Raw genomic sequence first — 14,701 nt, 5'->3', positions numbered from 1 at the left:
CCCCAACTCAAAATCCTGGGCAGCTCTCAGTGAAACCTTAGTCTGCCTTAGTTAGGGAACCCTGTTGTCTTTGTAAATATTCCAGGGTCACCATCTTCTTCCCTCCCTATAGGGATTTCAATTCGGAGCAGCCTGGAAGAAATATCCTATTTCCCCTTGTTAGGGTCCCCATCCTTTAGAGTTTGTGAGCAACCTCCTCCATTTTGTTCCTGCCCTTGTTGTCTACTTTGCACTTAGAAGGTGCAATGCCCAAAGGCCTGGCCAGTGCAGTCCCTGATGCTGCAGTGGGACCCCAGTGCCCCACCCTATGCACAGACCACACTTCACACACGCTCTGGTCCCTGCCCTTGCCACTCAACTGAGAGCTTGTAGAAGAGAGCTGTTGAGAGCCCCAGTCACTCACCGCGCGGGACCCACACTCCCGAAGTCCCAGTAAGATCCATGGGAGTCCAAAACAGGTTCATCCTTCAGCCAACTCGTCCAGCCCCTTCCACAGGCACACTGAAACCACCCGTGCACACACAGACAAGCTCATGGTTCCTGTGTGTGGTGTTAGTGGTCCACACAAGCACCATGGTTCACCCACCCCACCATGCCCAACACACCCAGGACCTATGGCCTCGGGGCATGCGGGTGGAGAAGGTCAGATGCTGGAGAAGTGTATCCCCGGGACAGAGGCTACAGAGTAGCGCGAGTGCACCCTTTGCCGGTTTGAATGGACCAAGTGCACCGGCCTTAGGGGAGAGACACTGGAGCCAGGAGCTCCGAAACAATTGTCCACCGAGTCTGGGTGAAAGAAGGCAGACCGGCAGCCTTGCCCTGCTCAGGCTACTGCGCCAGGGACCCGGCTCAGCGGCCTTTAGCCCCTCCCCAGAGCAGCACCACTCAGTACACGGGGCTCAGCCCAGGTCCCCTCAGAGAGGAAGACAGAGGTTGGCTTTTGTCTGACCTGGTCACACGGAGCCATTTCGTGGGATAAAGGCTTAACGCTCTGTGAACACGCAGAAAAAGCTGGCGCTGGCCCTCTGACAATCCCATTGTCTCAGGCCTGAGCCCGGAGGTTTGGTCTGAAAGCGCCAAGTTCATGACATTTCAAAGAGAAACGATACTGGGAGGTGAGAGCTGAGGGGGGGATAGTAAAGAAATAAAACCCTAAAATACAAAGGTAGCAATATTTGGCTCCTTCCCCGCTGTGCGCCGCGCCTCACCCCACCCACCTCAGAACAAATCTCCTTTTCCAGACTTATCTGGAGGGGCCAGGCTGAAACCTGGATCAGCCCCGGGAGAGAGGTGGGGGGGGGGGGGGGCTGAGGTTTGGAAGGAGAAGGTGTGAAAATATTCCCACATAAGCTGTGTGCTAGCTTTCTGGACTGTCGCTGACATTAGCACAGGGTCCCATTGTTTGAGCTGCGTACGAAGGATGACGTTACAAATTTGCCAGGATTTGAGGTGTCAAAAAGAGTTTCTTTTAACGACCTGACGTGTTGTTTTCTTTCATTTCTTCTTATTATTACTATGCCCGCCCTTTTTAAGCGAAGCTATTTTCTGAGCCAGAGAACTCCTTTTGGGGGTGGTGGTGATGGTGTTTAATTTGTTTAATGTGTCTTTGTAAAAGCAAATAATTCGGTAGAGAAAGCGAGGTCGTCAGGAAATTGAATGTGTTTTGTCTCCAGCCAAGTTTCCCTTGAGTGATTTCGTTTGCTTTCTGTCTGGCACAGCAGCCTCTGCACTGGGACCTCCAGGCCCGGCAGACAGGAAGCCTGCCCACCGAGCATCTCTTCACTTTGGGGGTCAGCACCCCTCAGCCCAACCACCTAGGTAACTACCCTCTGGAAGAACAGGAAAAAACGTGGCCTTGCAGATTCATTGTAGAGAGAGGAGAAAATAGGATTAGGCCGAAGTACGAGCAAGGTAAGTCGGATTACCAGCAAGGTTCAGTACGCTCTGGCTTGCTTTTGTGATTTTAATTGTACACAGGTATCTGCTTCCCTTCTCTGGTTTTATTTAAAGAGGCTGTTTGTTTGTGCCCAAGAGGTAAATGATGAGCCAGAAGGCTGTGTGGGATTGGAGACTATAACCTTGCAAAATGACATCTCGCCCTGTACGGTGTGACACGCACGGGTAGATAAAGGAAGTGCGCCAAGCGCAGCCTTTGTTAACGCTTCTTGCCCCCTGGCGACTCTTTGATAGAAGGACACCCCGCTCCCGCTGCTGAGGTGTCTGCAAACGCGGCCGCCTTCCCCACAGGCAAACGCAGCTAGGACTACAAATCGATTCATTTTTTTAAAAAAATATCCAGGCAGAGTCGGGTGTTTAAAAACTTATGAGCAGGGATCATAGATCATCAAACCTCGGGAGAGAAGAATTGGCAAAAATCTGCTTCGTTTATTATTTTAAAACTAAATCTGTTGCTTTCTGCCACATGTAAATTTAGTCTGGGTTTGTTAATCAGGCTCTTGCGCGTGTTATAAATTAACACAATGTCTTTGGGGCGAGGCAAGAGAGAATTTATAATCGTTTAAGTTTGCAATTAACTTTCGGGGCAGAGGGCTGTAGCTAGCTCCCCGAGTAGCCAAGGACGTTTCGGAAAGCATTTGGAAGCTATCAAGTCTGTCTGTGGCTTTCTGAAGGTTTTCTCTAGGCTGAAAACTAAAGGGACAAAACCCATTCTAAAATGGAATGTTTTTGCCTTTCTGGTTGGGAGTGGAATGTGGGTCTGTGGGAAGCTCAGCTCCACAGGAGAAGAAAATGCAGGTTGATCAAAGTTTCCCCTTCTGAGGAACTGCTGAGAAAGTGAGAGGCAGGAGGATTCCCTTTTAGCTTTCAGACTCAGTGTCTTTTTCTGTAAATGTAGATAGGTGATCCCCCCACCCCCCACCCCAAGACTGTCAGATTCCCGGGAAGCTGCAACAGACAGGGTCTTCAGGGTTGTCAGATCCCAGACAGCCGGTCTCCTTGCTGTGGGAGACACAGGTTTGTTTGAACTGAGTGTGGTTTTGCCTGTGTTTCTTTGCCCGGCAAAGAGAAGCTGCAGGATTCCTGGGCAGAACATTCCTGTGGCTTTCTCTGGGTGATTTGAGAAAAGTGTTAATAACAATTTTGTTAGTGAGAGAGAGAGAGAGAGAGAGAGAGAGAGAGAGAGCCAAATATTTTGTTTCTCTTTCCAATTTCTTTTTCTTTTCCATATTTAATATAGACGTGTGTGTGTGTGTGTGTGTGTGTGTGTGTGTGTGTAAGAAGTAATGGGCTCTGCAAAACCAAATATTGCTGATCCCACATTTTAATGGTGTGGGTTGCTAATTCATGGTTGGGTGCCTCTTTAAAAACTAATCGATAATTTAGTATATTGCTAAGGCTCAGAGCTCTAGGCTCTGTTATCTTCTAGGAAATAGGATGAGACCAGGACCTCTTTGGTCTAAACTCTATTCTGGTTACATAGTAGAGGCTCATTTAAAAGTTAGTTGTTTCCAAAGGCTTTAAAAAGGCCTGTCTTTTCTATCTCTTCCTGACCTTTAAGCTATGGACTCTCTGGAAAAGGAAGGCTCTGGTGTTCCAGCTGCTGGGCCTGAGTAGCTGGAGAGGGTAACCCATACATGGATTGCTCCTCTTATCTGAACTTGAACTTTCCTGCCTTACTTTACTGATCTGGACCTGTGTGTGTGTGTGTGTGTGTGTGTGTGTGTGTGTGTGTGTGTGTGTGCGCTCGAGTGCTTTCCCATGCCCAACTCACAGACACGGCTAACAAGACCATTGGATTTGTGCCTTTATCGACCTGGGTACTAGCAGCTTCCAGTTCAGTAGTCATGACACAAGGACCCATATTTGAATGATCAGTGGAAATCAGGTTCTGGACTCAGCTGAGGATGCTTCTGCAGGGACCTCGCTGGTTGAGAAGCTGATAGCTGGAGGTGCTGCTCAGTGGATGCCAAATTCAGGAATCCGAGCTCCTTATCAGCCTTGAACCTCAGGTACCTGGCTCTAGAGATTTATCTAGAGATAAATTTTACAGATTTATTTTTTGTTGGGGAGAGAACTATCAGAGATGTTAATTGTGTGCTGACGAGATATAGGAGAAATACTGGAGAAATAAGAGAACTGACAAGAATATAGCACCAGAACCAGGAGCTCACAACAATGGATGGACTCTGGTGGATTCAATTCCTGCTTCCAACTGGCATCCTGCACAGGGGAAGTGGTGGTCAGGTGGAGAGCCCCATATAAGAGCATTCTCAGGAAGCTTTGTCATTCCACCATGGTTGTGGTGAACTGTAAAAGCTGCGTTGGAAGAGAAAAAAATGAAAGCCATAAGTTTGTCAGTGTCCATGTTTATTTAGCACTTATCTGTTCTAAATATAGCTTTATTAGATGTATCAATGCCTCTGAATCGAGCAGTGTCCAAAAGCTGTCTCTTGGCCAAGTTCAAACATGTCAGCACCCACCATGGACATTCTCCATGAATTTTATCCATTCTTTGGCGTATTCTAACTTGTTTTTGAACCATGGGAACGGAGTTTTATTTGGCTAGTAAAGATTGTGTTTAGTTCATTGAGTATGCATTGCAAAAGTTTAGCCGTCAATGCCCACCTGAATTCCAAATTGGGAAGTTAAATATTTGTTTTTAATTTTCTGGCTCAAAAAATGTTAACGAACAGAAACGGATTCTTTCTGCTTGAGTGAGGCTCCTAGGAATGGGGCTGTTGTTATAAGAACCTGCTCCTAAAACGGGCGGGCACTTGCCTCTTGTCCTGACACACTATACTCCCAGGAGAAATGTCAAAATGTGTAAATAAAAAAAAAAAGTGCTACACTTGAATAGGAACATATCACTCATGAAGCTCGATTAGAACAAATCAGGTAAAAAAATGCTCTATAGAAAATATTGGTAACAGAAGCCCATTAATGGTTGTTCTTTAAAAGATGAATTTTTGTGAGAAAGTTTAAGGTCTAATTTGCAAACGATTTTCATTTTATCTTATTAACATATTTCAATGAACCTTTCAAAACTAGCAAATTGACCTCCTCCCCCCCCCCACCAATTTCAACCTACACACACACACACACACACACACACACACCACACACACACACACACACACACACACACACACACACACATAGAGAATCACATCTCTGCCATGCTCCACCTGATCAGGCACCAAGGAAACACTTTCTGCAGTGCAAAACAGTGTGAATCCTGCTGCTGAAGTCAAGCCTGTCTCGTGAATATTGCAGATTTGGGCACATCTGAACACACCCTACATGGAGTGCCAACCTAGAAGGTGACCAAGCAAGATGGCAGCATCCAGAACAACCAGGTCAATAGTTGGGTTTTGACTAAATGGCAATATTTCTTCTCCATTTTATCCTGTCTCAGAGGAAGCAAAGATGGGGTATGGGGCTAGGGCTGCCAGTGATTCCGAAGATCTAGAGTAGCTTTCCTGCCAAAAGGAAGCCTGGTCTCTGTTCCTTGAAGAGGCATAGAAAGTACCACCGTGCACTCGCACACACCCATGCACACATCCACACTTTTACACACACTCAAACTTATACTCACACACACAGAGACACACTCGTGATATGTGCTTTTGGCTGAACACACCTTTCAGATGGTGCCTGCTGCTCCTCAGAGCCCCATATAGCTCTCAAAATCCCCAGAAGGCCACACACTGTGGGCATCTGTAGAGCAGAGAGAGAGAGAGAGAGAGAGAGAGAGAGAGAGAGATGAGACAATAGCTATACTATATGCAACCAGAGCAACAACCATTCCATTTGGTCAAGCAGCAAAATTGGAAGGAAAAGCCTTCTCATGCTGAGGTAGCCAGGTATGGTGTGTAGGTTATTTCTTTCCAACAAATTCAGGAATGTGGCCAGTCACGAGGCAAGTCCTTCAGCCTTGTTAATCTGTAGATAGCATATGCTTTCTCTCTCTCTCTCTCTCTCTCTCTCTCTCTCTCTCTCTCTCTCACCCCCCCCCCCCGCCCCCTCTGATTAGGGCTCAGGAACCAGCTTTCAATTTCCAGCTAAGACTGCCTGCCCTCTCTGGATATTGCATTTGCTGGACCACTTGAAATAACCTCCTTTGAGGGCTCCTGGCAAGCCTTTCATGTGCCCAGTCTTGCCTACTGGAGACCCAGGGGGCTATTGGCAAGACAGCAAGGGATATTGGAGGTATTTTCCCTTTTAATTTTACTTGACCTTTTCTGTTAACAACAGCGGGGCTGGCTGGCCAATCTTCCCAATCACCGATTCACCTGTGCACTCATTCAGGACACTACGAAGACCTGTGTGTGTGTGTGTGTGTGTGTGTGTGTGTGTGTGTGTGTGTGTGTGTGTGTGTGTGTGTGTGTGTGTGTGTGTGTGTGTGTGTGTGTGTGTGTGTGTGTGTGTGTGTGTGTGTGTGTGTGTGTGTGTGTGTGTGTGTGTGTGTGTGTGTGTGTGTGTGTGTGTGTGTGTGTGTGTGTGTTCGTATGACTCTCCCCTAAACTGCTAAAAGCTCAGGTGTGGCCTTTAGGTGAATCCACCTGTGTTTTCGCAGGAGTAGTGTGGACACTGGGCGTGGGCTTGTCCGGATAGCATGTTTGAACCTGACCTTAAGCAGCCAGCTCTTGGTGGCAGTGTGCTAGAAGGACAACGGTAGAGGGAGTCGCAGGGAAAACCAAGGGGGCGATTAGGCTTCGCCCACCGGGAGCCTGAACTTTTCCACCTTCCCTAAATGACCTTTTCCAGTCCGTGGTGCGCGTTATTGATTAGGTCTTTCTTCAGCTCCGCGATCCTCGCTCCGCAGTGAAAAATGAACCATCAGTAGACGCTATTGATCAAGCCGGCTCTCCAACACTCTCCATTCACACGTCCCCAAGTAATGAATTCGTCCATTTAAAAACATTACAAGGAATATTGGAGATTGACCGCCAGAGGAAGTGACACTTGACCCTGGTATCCTGCGCCCCGGAGTGGCAGTCGCCGCATTTCAAAATAGCAGTCCCCAAGCAGCTCGCAGAGCCGCTGCGGTGACTTTTGGCCGGTCCTTCCCGGTTTTCTCCAGGTTCCGTCCCTCTTCCCTCCCGCCTAGCACCCTCTTCCCGGTTCCACACTTTCCTGAGGTCGCATTTCAATCAAACTCACTGGGATGGCGCGAAGCTGGCGCTAGGGACAAGAAACACTGCACCGGCGACAACAAGCAAACACACCTTGGCGCACACTCCCGTTCTGCCTCTCACTTGCGCGCCTAGCGAACGGGAACCCTCCTTTCCATGCACAGGTAGCTGAAAGAGCCCGCTGCTCCTTTCGCAGCTTACAGGCTCATATGGAGATACAGGGATGTCCCCACCATCTTCCTAAACCCGCTAGCATGGTCTGGATACACCACAACGGTCTCCTTGGCTAGCGGGAATCTGGGGTCCAGGAATAAGAAGGGACATCTTACTCCCCAGATGGCTTCCCAAAGGAAGGACTGGAAAAGGATGGGGAGGCTTGCCTCTCTGCCCCTGGTCTCAGAAAAGCTCTGCACCCCTTTAAGGCTGAGCACCAGGGACCTTCACAAGCTGGGCTGGGGTGCCCGAATGGGCCTTACCAATTCGAGGTGGATGGGCATCGTGGTGAGGATTGAGTGGGCTATGGGATCTTTTCATCTGGTCTCCAGGCCGCTGGGCCAAGAAATCCGGCTTCTTCTTTTGTTCTGGCCAATTGTAATTTAACATCAAATGCCTGTTAGAATCTCGACAAGGGCAACAGTTTCTCTCTGTTTTGCCATTAACTAACAGGATTAGCCAACAAGAGCGAGATTTCAAATTAACCATAAAAATACAAATCGCAATTCATTTAGCTGCCCATTCACTACATTAAAAACATAAATAAATGAGTTGTATTCAGAGGGTTGGAATGCACGAGAGGAAGCAGAGTGGTTGAATCCAAGCCTGTGGACGTCAAGGCTTGGTTGCCAGGAGCATAGGCAGCCGGGGAGGCACTGTCTTCAGAGGGCAGGGTAGCTGGTCACAGGGGCCCCTTGATGAGAAGGAAGAAAGTGAGAGTCTGTGTTTTCGTTGTGATTACTATGTGGAACTGCCGGCAAGAGTGGGCAAATCTGCAGAGGGGCTACCATCCTTTGGTGCCTGAGTTCTGAAAGCTGGGGTGCTGATTTTGTAGTGAGCTAGGAAATGGCCAAATTGTTGATTGCTTTAGTGAGCAGGCCACAATAGTATGGCAATTGTACGGTAACACAATAGTCCCGCTTTTTTATGGACGAAGGCTCTTGCTCCCAACGCCCTTGGCTTTTTAGTAGAACAAACCATTTACCAGTCTGTGTTTCTTTTATGGGTGGAGTCCAGCCTGAAAAACAAAACAAAACAAAACAAAACAATCAAAGCACCACAACCAACACCACACTATTGAAGGTGCAGGCATCCTAGTAGCCCTAAGAGCAGCCTGTGGCAGTAACTTGTGGTGGGGCCTGATGGATGTGAATATGGGTCAGGTGTGGGCAGCGAGGGGGTTCAGCTTTAGGACACCCAGTGGGCAGGAGTTTCTGGGCTTCCACCTTAGCTGAAACTGACTGGGGTGGAGGGCAGATACAGACAAGGGGAGTCATGCCTAAGTTGCCAGCTCTGGGGGTGGGGGGCGAGTAGCTCTGCTTCTCAGTCTTTCTGTCTGTCTCCCTATCTCCCTTCTCTCTTTCTCCCCACTCCCCTCTGACCAGGTTTGCAGTCTTTGTGTGGTAGAAGTGGGAGCAGGATTCTCATATGCATCTCAATAGAAGATAGCACCCCAAAAGCCCCTGGCGTCCTCAGCAACACACCTTGAACATCAGGGAATGCACAGTAAACCCTGTTTAGAAAGCACCAGCTAGAGCAAGGGGAGGGGACAGGGCCCTGTCTAAGGCTGTGTGGAGGGCACAAAGACCAGGACAATGTAGCCCTGCCCCTACCACCTTCCCTCTCTGGACAGAAACTGGCTGTAGGTTTTTCTGAGGGACCCACAGTGCTCCTCCCTCTTTCTCATGGGCACTCACAGCCATCCTTCTACTCTAGTCTGTAAACTCCTACCAAGGTCAGTGTCAGGCACACCTTCTTCTTAAAATGCCCCGCAGTAGGTCCCAAAGATGTTGGCAGAGTCCATCAGAACCTATGGGTATGTGGTTGTGAAGGTAGGTAGACACTTGGAAGTTTGGAGACCTCTGGTAAAACTGACCACAGGCTTTCTTTTTTTTTTTTTTTTTTTCCATTTTTTATTAGGTATTTAGCTCATTTACATTTCCAATGCTATACCAAAAGTCCCCCTTACCCACCCACCCCCACTCCCCTACCCACCCACTCCCCCCCTTTGGCCCTGGCGTTCCCCTGTACCGGGGCACACAAAGTCTGCGTGTCCAATGGGCCTCTCTTTCCAGTGATGGCCGACTAGGCCATCTTTTGATACATATGCAGCTAGAGTCAAGAGCTCAGGGGTACTGGTTAGTTCATAATGTTGTTCCACCTATAGGGTTGAAGATCCCTTTAGCTCCTTGGGTACTTTCTCTAGCTCCTCCATTGGGAGCCCTGTGATCCATCCATTAGCTGACTGTGAGCATCCACTTCTGTGTTTGCTAGGCCCCGGCATAGTCTCACAAGAGACAGCTACATCTGGGTCCTTTCGATAAAATCTTGCTAGTATATGCAATGGTGTCAGCGTTTGGATGCTGATTATGGGGTGGATCCCTGGATATGGCAGTCTCTACATGGTCCATCCTTTCATCTCAGCTCCAAACTTTGTTTCTGTAACTCCTTCCATGGGTGTTTTGTTCCCACTTCTAAGGAGGGGCATAGTGTCCACACTTCAGTCTTCATTTTTCTTGAGTTTCATGTGTTTAGGAAATTGTATCTTATATCGTGGGTATCCTAGGTTTTGGGCTAGTATCCACTTATCAGTGAGTACATATTGTGTGAGTTCCTTTGTGATTGTGTTACCTCACTCAGGATGATGCTCTCCAGGTCCATCCATTTGGCTAGGAATTTCATAAATTCATTCTTTTTAATAGCTGAGTAGTACTCCATTGTGTAGATGTACCACATTTTCTGTATCCATTCCTCTGTTGAGGGGCATCTGGGTTCTTTCCAGTTTCTGGCTATTATAAATAAGGCTGCTATGAACATAGTGGAGCATGTGTCCTTCTTACCAGTTGGGGCTTCTTCTGGATATATGCCCAGGAGAGGTATTGCTGGATCCTCCGGTAGTACTATGTCCAATTTTCTGAGGAACCGCCAGACTGATTTCCAGAGTGGTTGTACAAGCCTGCAATCCCACCAACAATGGAGGAGTGTTCCTCTTTCTCCACATCCTCGCCAGCATCTGCTGTCACCTGAATTTTTGATCTTAGCCATTCTCACTGGTGTGAGGTGGAATCTCAGGGTTGTTTTGATTTGCATTTCCCTGATGATTAAGGATGTTGAACATTTTTTCAGGTGCTTCTCTGCCATTCGGTATTCCTCAGGTGAGAATTCTTTGTTCAGTTCTGAGCCCCATTTTTTAAGGGGGTTATTTGATTTTCTGAGGACCACAGGCTTTCTTTATTCTAAAATTTCCTGTCCTCCAGAAGACTGGAGTCACAGGGAGGGAGGGAGGGAGGGGGAGAGAGAGAGAGAGAGTAAGAGAGAGAGAGAAGAAAGGAGAGAGAGAGACAGAGGGAGACCAACACCCTTTCAGCTCAGGAAATCAGGGCATGTAGAAGCCTTGAGTCCCACAATAGCACATGCTTTTGACTTCCGGGAAAAGTTGTTCTAAGCCCCACTTCTTCCTGTTGTCTGTCCCCTCACCCCCTAAGGTATTCAAAGGGACCAACATCCAGCACCCAAGCTAACTGGCACACAAGCATCCCAGTACAGTTTGTTGGTGCTGGACAAAGATGGAGGTGTGGAATCTATCCTCTGGGCTTGCTTGTTTCATCATCTCTACACGGGGAGTCAGGAAATTCAAAGCAGATTTTGTTCTTTATCTCCGTGGCAATGACCACCCATCAGATAGCTCCATTTCCTTTTCCTTCACATCCTGTGACTCTGTTCTCAGGTGCAGAGTAGTGTCCTGCTGGGCTCCCAAGCTGTTCTCTTGAGCCTGCTGGATTCTTGCAGAACTCTAGCAAAACATATCCAGTCTAGGGACTCTGGGAGTTGGATGAACAAACTTGTCTGGTGGCCTCCAAGAAGCGGTATGGACAGTGGGTGTGGAACATGGAACTAGCAGCAGCTTTGATAGCTGTGACTTACCTTTACCTAGGGACTTCTCCAGCTCAGGGGCCTTTGTAGCACTTTACATGGGAGATTTCAGGTATGTCTATCATCTCCATTGTATGTCATAGGAGAACAAGGTACACTGTTCCTGTGGCAGCATGACTGTGAAAGGCTGTCACTTGAGGAGACACACCTCTAGAGATCCAACCTCCACTGTTCTCTTTCTGTTTCTATGTGTAGTCCTAAGATCCCGTGAAACCCTGCATTGTGTCTAACCTGGCTACAGTCACCCTGGAGCCCTGGCATCAGAGCCTGTAGAGCCCTTCACTGTGCCCAGATGGATGGCAAAACCTGTGGAGCCCTCCTAGGTGCTCTCTTGGAAAATGAAAATCAGAGTGAAGCTCAAACTGAGCATACATCCCTTGAACTATAGGATCCAGTCTTCAGGCTCCAGTCTCACCCAGATGCCCAAGGCTCTGCTTATAGGTCTATTTGACCTTGGGCATCAGCTCTTTGTTGGACTCTTTCAAAATAGGTTTCTCTGGCTTTGCCACTAAAGGGAGGAGTTTCCAGAATACTGTTGGCACTATGATAGATTTTAGAACTATAGAAAGCAACCACAGTGTCTGTTTGAGTTCCAGAACCATTCATTAAGGCTGTGAGCTGTAGAGTTATCTAGGAGAAATGGGGCCAACTCTCTAGACTTCTGCTATGAGGAGCTAACAGATATTTATCAAATTGTCACAGACCATTCAATATTCTATTAGGTCCTTCTCAGGACATAGGCAAATGTGTTGACTTACAGGCTCCCGACAAAACTTGCTACAACATCTATGTTCTTTCTCAGGGAGAGCTCTCAGACTTAACCCTGTCCAGAATTACAGAGTAGATATTTAAACAACATGGCTGAGTAGCACTATCCATGGGCCAGTCCTGGTGTTACGTCCACTGGCACAAGAGACTTCCCCAGGCCTGCTAGTGTTCTAGCTAGCATGATGAACAAGGATTTCCCCATTTCCCACCACCACTGGGACATAAATACCAAGCAAGTTACAGGATACAAATACCCGGCTTATATTGTATAGATGATGGTTGGGGCCTGGGCTGGATGGTAGCCATGTTCAAATGACTGGTGGGACCGGAGGAAGTGTGAGTGATGTGTTTTCAAGGTAGCTTTGTGTCGGAAGCTATCCCTGCACATGTCCACTCTACAGACAGGGAAAAAAGTCCGAGAGAGACTAAACGTTTGACTCTGAGTTTATACTCTGTGTCAGGAAGATGGGGGCCATATGAGTGACAGTAATTGCCCATGCCAGAAATCACTCTCTCACTCTGTGGGGGAAGCACACAGCTAGCCTCAAAGGTCAATGTTCTTCCCATCCTACAGATGAAGAGAGCGAGACACTGGATGGTCAAATAGACCAGTTACTGTAAACCAAACCAGCCTGGCTCCCACTTCTTTGCAGCAGGGCTCTCCCACAGGCCACTTTTGTCATCTATTAGAGAAGGTTTCTTTGGTCTCACTTCTTCAGTCACTTCCTGCAGAGAGATTCCAGATGTGAGTGTAACCTCTTCCCCTGTCCTTTTCTCCTTTTCTTTGGGTTTTCATGGATTGGCCATCATCCCTGTGGGCAGCTGGACCAATCCATCTGCTTCTATCTACTACCTGAGCAATGGGGTGAGCCTCTCTGGAATTCCATCTTGAACACGTGTTCCCACCAGCAACTTGTGTTCCCAAGACCTCTTGCCTTGTCATGGAGATACACCAACATAGCTGGGGTGAGGCTATCATGGCCCAGGCTGAAGCCCCTGAAGTCATAAAAAGGAAAGCTAGAACCATGTGTAAGTAGTGACCTCTACAGAGGGGTGAAACAAGGTTGGACAAGTAGATGCTGCTTGGGCAGGGATGGAGCTCAGTTGCAGAGTCAGGCCTAGTATGCACAGGGCCCTGGGTTGGATCTCTAGAACCAATTAAAAAGAAAGATAGCACAGATGCTGTCTGACTGCACATCGTGAAGACTGAGCTCCCTGGGAAAGCTAAGTTTTCTCTGCCATTCCTTTCAAGGCTTTGCTAAGGCTAAGCCATTAGGCTTAGACAGTACCAAGGGTCCAGCCCAGATGGGACTCATTCTGACCTCTGGCTGCCCTTTCCTTAGATCAGAGCAAGGCCAGCAAGGCACTTCTTACCTTTTTGGCCCCAGTCAGTGCTGGCTAAGGGTGTGATGGGAAGGATGGAAACTGTAAGGATGGGGAGATGGTGCAAGGAGTGAAGCGCTGTGTGAGCATCAGGGCCCGAGCAGAGATCTCCAGCACCCACTCATGGGATGGCAGACATGGGAGGATCCCTGAGCCGTTCTGGTCAGCCAGTGTAGCTGTATCTGTGAGCTCCAGGTTCATTGAGAAGCCCTGTCTCCAAAAAATGAGGTGAAACAGGGGCAGTGGTGGCACCTGCCTTTAATCCCAACACTCAGGAGGCAGAGGCAGGCGGATCTCTGTGAGTTTGAGGCCAGTCTGACCTACATAGCAAATTCCAGGACAGTCAGGGCTACATAGAAAAACCCTGCCTTGGAAAATAAAACAAAATGAAAGAGAGAGACAGAGACATACACACACACACACACACACACACACACACACACACACAGAGAGAGAGAGAGAGAGAGAGAGAGAGAGAGACGGAAACAGAGAGACAGTGAGAGAGACACACAGAGAGGCAAAGAGATGAAGAGCTATTGAGGCTGTTGAGGAAAGAACCTGATATTGACCTCTGATCTATAGCACACATACACACACATGTACAAACACCTGTACAACACACACACAACACACACACACACAACACACACACACACACACACACACACACACACACACACACACACAGGGATATTGGCAGAAGAGGGAAAAGCTCTGACCTAGGAGCCTTCACTCAGTTCTTTTTCAGACTCTCAGGCCATAGTGGGTCTGGCTGGCCCTCTGGACAGTGGTGGAATTAGTTTGATCTCTGAGGTGCCCTTGGACTGTCCACTGCATCTTCTTTGCTAACCCTCCTGGACTAAGGGAATGATGCAGGGTCTCTGTGGGTGGAGCAGAAAATATTTGCCCAAACCAGCAAATAGTTTGGCAGAGAGCCACAGAAAGCTGCCAAGGCCTTTAGTCATTAAGGTTACAGCCACCTACCCCATGACTGAGGGCTGCCTCAATAGCCCTCGTATGGCCTTCTTGTATAAGACTCGTGGGGAGTTGGATTTCCTGCCTTCACAGTCCCTTGCCAGCTTCTACTGACTGCACTGATGAGGGAGAAACCCAAGCTCTTGACATTCACTTTGTCCAGACTTGCAAAATTAAAGTTTAAAATTAAAGTTTAAATTAAAAAGGGAAAGCTCTAGCTGCGAAGGGAAGGTGCTTGTGGCCCTGGGGGCAGCAGGCTCGTGTCTTTGAAGTCTTGGAACAGGGCTCCTTGGCACTATGCAGGTGGCAAATAGATTTTCATTCACAGAAAATCA

At 48.1% G+C, this 14,701-nt stretch overlaps 2 long non-coding RNA genes across 3 annotated transcripts in view; one reads left to right on the top strand and one right to left on the bottom strand.

Moving 5' to 3' along the window:
* Positions 1 to 1,487: 1,487 nt before the first annotated feature.
* Gm35223 overlaps positions 1,488 to 14,701 on the top strand; it is a 117,974-nt gene continuing 104,760 nt past the window's right edge. Inside the window, exon 1 of the long non-coding RNA XR_880905.2 lies at positions 1,488 to 1,911. This is a non-coding gene — a long non-coding RNA (predicted gene, 35223). The remainder of the gene's footprint in view (positions 1,912 to 14,701) is intronic.
* Positions 3,751 to 7,938, bottom strand: Gm35055. 2 transcript variants are annotated; one of them, XR_389791.3, is made up of 3 exons: positions 7,571 to 7,938; positions 5,600 to 5,676; positions 3,751 to 4,275 (listed from the first exon to the last, which is right to left on the bottom strand). It is a non-coding gene; the product is annotated as a predicted gene, 35055 (long non-coding RNA). The 2 variants fall into 2 exon arrangements; XR_389790.3 differs by lacking the exon at positions 7,571 to 7,938 and adding an exon at positions 6,718 to 7,266.

The sequence above is a fragment of the Mus musculus genome, chromosome 5 (assembly GCF_000001635.26).
Source record: "Mus musculus strain C57BL/6J chromosome 5, GRCm38.p6 C57BL/6J".
NCBI lineage: Eukaryota > Metazoa > Chordata > Mammalia > Rodentia > Muridae > Mus > Mus musculus.
This window is presented reverse-complemented; position numbering and strand designations above follow the sequence as displayed.